Here is an 8,194-nt window from a genome sequence, read left to right as displayed (position 1 = left end):
GGGTTCTGCGTAAGATTTCAAACACTATCCATTGCTTGTTCGAAAATACGAAATTCGATCCATTTTTGTCATGTGTACAAGAGACCCTTATAGCATTCTTCTCCAAGATTTGTAACTGTGTTTCGGGTTTGGTGTCATATTCCAAACACAAACCGTCGTTTTGTTCGAAAATACAGATTTTGGTCGATTTTATAACTATTTTTCGGGCTCCGCCTCAGATTTTAAACACTAGCCATCGTCTGGTCTGAAAATACGAATTTCGGTTCATTTTTGTTGGGTGGTACGAAAATTGCCCAAAAAGTCCAAATGAAATAGAGGATTGGGACACCCTTACATCATTCTTCTTCTAAATTTATAACTATGTTTCAGGTTACGCGTCAAATTTCAAACACTAGCCATAATCTTGTTCGAAAATACTAATTTAGGTACATTTTAGTTAGGTGGTGTGAAAATCACCCGAAAAGTCCAGATGAAATCAAGGACCCGGAGACCCTTATGGCATTCTTCTCCATAATTTATAACTGTGTTTCGTGTTTCGTGCCAGATTTCAAACACTAACCATCGTTTTATTCGAAAATACGAATTTCGGTCCATTTTAGTCAGGTGGTACGAAAATCGAACGAAAAGTCCAGATCAAATCGAGGATTGGGAGACCCTTATATCATTCTTCCCCAAAATTTATAACTCTGTTTCGGGTTCCGCGTCAAAATTCAAACAGTAGCCATCATCTGGTACGTAAATACAGATTTTGACATATTTTTGTCGATCGGTACGAACATTGACCTAAAAGTATAGATTAAATCAAGGACCAAGAAACCCTTATAGAATTCTTCTCCAAAATTTAAAACTGTGATTCGGTTTCTGCGTCAAATTTCAAACACTAGCCATCGTCTATTCCGAAAAATTGGATTTCGGTCTATTTTTGTCGGGTGGTATGAAAATCACTCCAAAAGTCCAAATGAAATCGAGGAATGGGAGACCCTTATAGCATTCTTCTCCAAAAAGATTAACTGTGTTTCAGGATCTGCGTCAGATTTCAAGCACTAGCCATCGTCTGAACCGAAAATACAGAATTCGGTCCATTTTGGCCATATGGTACGAAAATCGCCATAAAAGTCCAGATCAAATCAAGGACCCAGAGTCCCTTATAGCATTCTTCTCCAAAATTTATAAAAGTGTTTCGGGTTCCGTGTCAAATTTCAAACACTAGCCATTGTCTATTCCGAAAATACGGATTTCGGTCCATTTTGGTCGGGTTGTAAGAAAATTCCTCGAAAAGTCTATATGAAATCGAGGACCGGGAAACGCTTATAGCATTCTTCTCAAAAATTTATAACTGTTTTTCAAGCTCTGCGCCCGATTTTGAACACTAGCCATCCTCTATTCCGAAAATATGAATTTCAGTCCATTTTTTTTGGGTGGTACGAAAATCGCCGAGTGGTACGAAAATCGCCGGGTGGTACAAAATTCCCCCAAAAAGTCCCGATGAAATCAAGGATCGGGAGACCCTTATAGCATTCTTCTCCAAAATTTATAATTGTGTTTCGGTTCCGCGTCAAAATTCAAACACTAGCCATTGTCTGATCCAAAAAATACAGATTTTGGTCCATTTTTGTCGAGGGGTACGAAAATCGCCCGAAAAGTGCATATAAAATCAAGAACCGAGAGACCCTTATAGAATTGTTCTCCAAAATTTATAACTGTGTTTCAGGTTTCGGGTTAAATTTCAAACACTAGCCATAGTCTTGTTCGAAAATACAGATTTCGGTCCATTTTAGTCAGGTGGTATGAAAATTGTCCGAAAAGTCCAGACGAAATCGAGGACCATGAGACCCTTATAGAATTCTTCTCCAAAATTTATAACTGTTTTCGAGTTTCCTGTCAGATTTCAAACACCAGCCATCGTTTTGTTCGCAAATACAGATTTTGGTTCAATTTTGTAGGGTGGTACGAAAATCCTCCAAAAAGTCCAGATGAAATCGAAGACCCAGAGACCGTTATAGCATTCTTCTCCAAAATTTATAATTGTGTTTCGGGTTCTGCAACAGATTTCAAACACTTACAATCGTTTTTCTAGGGTGGTACGAAAATCACCCGAAAAGTCCAGATGAAATCAAGGACCGGGAGACCTTGATAGCATTCTTCTCCAAAATTTATTACTAGTTTTTAGGTTCCACGCTAGATTTTAATCACTTGTCATAGTGTGCTCTGGAAATATAGATTTTAATCACTTGTCATAGTGTGTTTTGAGTTTCGCGCTAGATTTCAAACACTTGCAATTGCTGGTCCGAAAATATAGATTTTGGTCCATTATTGTAGAGGGGTACGAAAATCGCTCGAAAAGTCCAGATGTAATCGACGACCGAGAGACCCTTATAGCATTCTTATTCTAAATTTATAACTGTATTTCGGGTTCCATGTCAGATTTCAAATACTAACCATCGAGGACCGGGAGATCCTTATAGCATTCTTCTCCAAAAATTTAACTGTGTTTCAGGTTTCGCGTCATATTTCAAACACTAGCCATTGTTTTGTTCGAAAATAAGAATTTCGGTCCATTTTAGTCGGGTAGTACGAAAATCTCACGAAAAGTCCAGATGAAATCTAGGACCGGGACACCCTTATATTATTCTTCTCCAAAATTTATAATTGTGTTTCAGGTTGCGCGTTAGATTTCAAAAACTAGCCACAATCTTTTTCGAAAATATGGATTTTTGTCCTTTCTCGTCGATGGTATGAAAATCACCTAAAAAGTCCAGATGAAATTGATGACCGGGAAACCCTTATAACATTCTTCTCCAAAATTTATAATTTTACTTTGGTTTCCGCGTCATATTTCAAAGATTAGCCATCGTTTGGTCCGAAAATACGGATTTCGGTCCATTTAAGTTGGGTGGTACGAAAATCGCCCGAAAAGTCTAGATGAAATCGAGGACCGAGAGACCCATATAGCATTTTTCTTCTAAATTTATAACTGTGTTTCGGGTTCCACGTCAGGTTTGAAACACTAAAATCGTCTTTTACAAAAAAACGGAGTTCAGTCCATTTTAGTCGTGTGGTACGAAAGTCGCGCGAGAAGTCCAGATGAAATCTAGGACCAGCAGACTCTAGTATCATTCTTCAAAATTTATAACTGTGTTTCAGGTTCTGTGTTAGATTTCAAACACTAGCCATAGTCTTTTTCGAAAATGCGGATTTCGGTCCATTTTAGTTGGATCATATGAAAATCGCCCAAAAAGTTCAGATAAGACCGGGAGACCCTTATAGCATTCTTCTCCAAAATTTATACGGTTTCAGTCCATTTTTTGTCGGGTGGTACGAAATCACCCGAAAAGTCTAGATGAATCCGAAGACCAGGAGACCTTGATAGCATTCTTCTCCAAAATTTATTACTGGTCTTTAGGTTCTACGCCAGATTTCAAACACTTGCCATCGTCTGGTCCGAAAATATAAATTTCGGTCCTTTTTTTTCGAGGGTAAAATAATTGCCTGGAAAGTCCAGATGAAATCGAGGACCGAGAGACCCTTATATCATTCTTCTCCTAAATTTATAATTGTGTTTCGAGTTCCGTGTCGGATTTCAAACACTAGCCATTGTTTTGTTCAAAAATACAAATTTCGGTCTATTTCAGTCAGGTGGCACGAAAATCACCCAAAAATACCAGATGAAATCGAGGACCCTTATAACATTCTTCTCCTAAATACATAACAGTTTTTCTGATTCCGAGTCAGATTTCAATCACTAGCCATCGCTGGTCCGAAAATATAGATTTTGGTTCATTTTTGTCATGGGGTACGAAAATCGCCCGAAAAGTCTAGATGAAATCGACGACCGAGAGACCGTTATAGCATTCTTCTTCTAAATTTATAACTGTATTTCGGTTTCCATGTCAAATTTCAAACACTAGCAATCGTCTGGTCCGAAAATACGGATTTCAATCAATTTTAGTCTAGTGGAATGAAAATCGGCCGAAAAGTCCAGATGAAAGAGGATCGAGAGTCCCTTATAGCATTATGTTCCGTAAATATAGATTTCGGTCCATTTTTGTCGGTTGTTATGAAAATCGCTAGAAAAGTCTAGATGATATCAACGACCGGGAAACCCTTATAGCATTCTTATCCAAAATTTATAACTATGTTTCGGCTTTCCGCGGCAGTTTTCAACTGAGTTTCGAGAATACATATTTTGATCCATATTTGTCGAGGGGTACGAAAAAATTGCCGTAAAAGTCCAGATGAAATCTAGGAGAAGAAGATTCTTGTAACATTCCTCTCTTAAATTTATAACAGAGTTTCGGGTTCTGCGTCAGACGATGACAAGTGTTTGAAATCTGGTGCGAAACCTAAAAACCAGTAATAAATTTTGGAGAAGAATGTTATCAAGGTCTCCCAGTCCTTTTTCATCTGGACTTTTCGTGTGATTTTCGTACCACTAGAGAAAAATGGACTAAAATTCGTATTTTCGAACAACATGATTGCTAGTGTTTGAAAACTGATGCGGATCCCGAAACTCGGTTATAAATTTAGGAGAAAAATGATATATGTGTCTCCCGGTCCTCGATTTCATCTGGACTTTTCGGGTGATTTTCGTAACACCCAGCAAAAATGAACCGAAATCCGTATTTTCGAACAAGACAATTGCTAGTGTTTAACATCTGAGGCGGAACCCGAAACACAATTATAAATTTTGGAGATGAATGCTAAAAGGGTCTCTCGGTCCTCGATTTCATCTTCACTTTTCGGGCGATTTTCGTTTCCCTCGACAAAAATGGACTAAAATTTGTATTTTAGGACCAGACTTGGGCAAGTATTTAAAATCTAGCGCGGAACTCGACCCACATTTATACATTTTGGAGAAGAATCTATAAGGGTCTCTCGGTCCTCGATTTCATCTGTACTTTTCGAGCGATTTTCATCTATCCAACAAAATTAACATAAATCCGTATTTTCGAACAAGACTATTGTTAGTATTTGAAATCTGAATCGGGACCCGAAACACAATTATAAATTTAGAAGAAGAACTCCATAAGGCTCTCCCGGTCCTCGATTTCATCTGGACTTTTTGGGCGATTTTGATACCGCTAGAGTAAAATGGATTGAAATCTGTATTTTGGGACAAGACGATGGCTAGAATTTGAAAACTGACACGAATCTTTAAACTCTGTTATAAATTTAGGAGAAAAATGCTATAAGGGTCTCCCGATCCTCGATTTCATCTGAACTTTTTGGGCGAATTTTGTACCACCCGACAAAAATGGACCGAAATCCGTACTTTCGAACAATACAATTGCTTGTGTTTGAAATCTGAGGCGGAACCGGAAATTCAATTTTTAATTTTAGGAGAAGAATGCTATAAGGGTCTCCAGATCCTCAATTTCATCTAAGCTTTTTAGGCTATTTTCGTACCACTCGACAAAAATAGTCCAAAATCCGTATTTTCAAACAAGACAAATATTAGTGTTTGAAATCTGAAGCGGAACCCGAAACTAAGTTATAAATTTAGGCGAAGAATGCTATAAGGATCTCGTGGTCCTCGATTTCATTTGGTCTTTTCGGGCGAAATTCGTATTTTCGAACAAAACGATGGTAAGTGTTTGAATACTTTAGCGGAACCTTAAATATAATTATACATTTTGAAGAAGAATGCTATAAAGGTCTCCCGGTCCTTGATTTCATCTGGACTTTTTGGACGATTTTCGTACCACACTACTAAAATGAACCAAAATATGTATTTTCGAACAAAATGATGGTTAGTGTTTGAAACCTGACACAGAACCTAAAACATTTATAAACTTTGGAGAAAAATTCTATAAGGGTCTCTCGGTCCTCGATTTCATATGGACTTTTCAGGAGATTTTTGTAATCCTCGACAAAAAAAGACCGAAATCTATATTTTCAAACCAGACGAGGGCTAGTGTTAGAAATCAGATGCGGAATCTGAAACACATTAAAATTTTTTGGAGAAGAATCCTATAAGGGTCTCCCCGTCCTCAATATCATCTAGCTTTTTGGGGGATTTTCGTACCACCCAACCAAAATGGACCAAAATTCGTACTTTCAGACTAGACGATGGCTTGGGTTTAAAATCCGGCGCATAGCCCGAAAAACTGTTATAAATTTTTGAGAAGAATGCAATAAGCGTCTCCCGGTCCACGATTTCATCTGGACTTTTCGGGCGATTTTCGTACCATCCGACCAAAATGGACCGAAATCCGTATTTTTCGGACCAGACAATGGCTAGTGTTTGAATTCTGATGCGGAACCCGAAAAACAGTTAAGCTTTGTAGAGAAGAATGATATAAGGGTCTCCCGGTCCTCAATTTCATCTGGAATTTTTGGGCGATTTTCATACCTTTCAACAAAAATGGACCGAAATCCGTATTTTCGAATAAGACGATGGCTAGTGTTTGAATTCTGACGCAGAAACCGAAACACAGTTTTAAATTTTGGAGATGAATGATGTAAGGGTCTTCTGGTCCTCGATTTCATCTGGACATTTTGGTTGATATTCGTACCCAACGAGAAAAATATGCCAAAATCTGTATTTTTCGACCAAACGATGGCTAGTGTTTGAAGCGGAACACGAAACACAGTTATAAATTTTGGAGAAGAATGATATAAGAGTCTCCCAGTTCTCGATTTTATATGGACTTTAAGGTGGATTTTCGTACCACCTGACTAAAATGGACCGAAATTTGTGTTGGTTGGTACGACCTCGTAATAATTGGAATATATTAGAATGTATCAGTTCTTTAAGAAATTAAATCAATTTCATACACACAGCGGAATTTAAATTATGGCATACAAGATTAGCAAGTTCTGTTAGATTGATATGAGATTAACCAAGATGCATACAAGTCAAATTATCAGATTAAACAATATTACTTAACACAGAATATGTTTAACATGCATCTAATATTAATCACATATACAGATATATCAAGATAGAAAATTAAAGGAGTTAAGGGTTAGAGAAGATTGCACCAAGAATTTATACTGGTTCAGTTGTCAACTTGACAACCTACATCCAGTCCTGAAAATCCAAACGGATTTCAGGTTTTCTCCTCCAATAGAAAGAATCAATTACAGATTGTCTAGTTTCCTCCCCGAAACCTATCTATCCTAATGATCTCTTTCCTATTAATCACCCTCTGATCCTTGTAGATACTCAGCAATCTAACACAGAATCAAAGTACGACTCTTTCTTGTTGAGCACTCTCACCCAAGAAAGTAGCCACCAGTTTCTAGCTGGCTTTTCTCGCTTTCGTTTTTGTTTCAAAGAATTATTACAAACATAATTAAGGAAGAACAAAAAGTAGTCTTCAATCTTGGTCAATGTGGCTTCTCACAATTCTGGATATTCAGAGATTGTTCATGAGAACCCTTGTCTTTCAAGATCACTTTTCCAGCTCTCTTATTGATTGTTGATAATCTCTTTTGGTTATGATCTGAAAAAGCATCTCAGTGTATTAACCAAGTGTTATTGAATATCAAGAATATTCAAAGTATATTTCAGATTGATATCATTGTTATTGAAAGAATGATTGAAGACAGTTTATATAGTTTCTGAAAAACATATTAATCAATCGATTTACCAATCGATTTCGTAAAGTGATAAACCAGTCTAATCGATTTGCCAATCGATTATCGTGTGTCTTGTTTTTCTTGAATCTTGAAACTATATAAGCCAATCGATTTACCAATCGATTCTTTAAACAACATTTCTCAGTAATTATGTTAAGACTGATATGAATCGATTTCGTAATCGATTGCAAATGTTGTGTTCAAACTGAAACACATATCAATCGATTGCGTAATCGATTTATCAAGTCTTCATAATCGATTAACAAATACTTAGAATCGATTTGGCCATAAGCTCAGAGTTCACTGGGTTTTTCAAAAGATCTTTCAATCGATTTGCCAATCGATTGTGTTTAAGTCAGTGACTCAGCTATTTTGATGTTAATCGACGTGCCAATCGATTTGTATGTATTTGTCTGAAAACGTTCTTACCTGGGGTTTAGTTCAATCGATTTCCCAATCGATTGCAACCAAACTTAACTTGATTGAAATTTCACCCAATAGATTGTCCAATCGATTGTGTTTGTCACAGGGAAAGTTATTTTGCAAAGATATTTAAGCAATCGATTTGCCAATCGATTATCCTCATAACTGAGATGTCACTGTGACTTGT

Source organism: Cicer arietinum, chromosome 5, assembly GCF_000331145.2.
Source record: "Cicer arietinum cultivar CDC Frontier isolate Library 1 chromosome 5, Cicar.CDCFrontier_v2.0, whole genome shotgun sequence".
NCBI lineage: Eukaryota > Viridiplantae > Streptophyta > Magnoliopsida > Fabales > Fabaceae > Cicer > Cicer arietinum.
Note: the sequence above shows the minus strand (reverse complement) of the source record.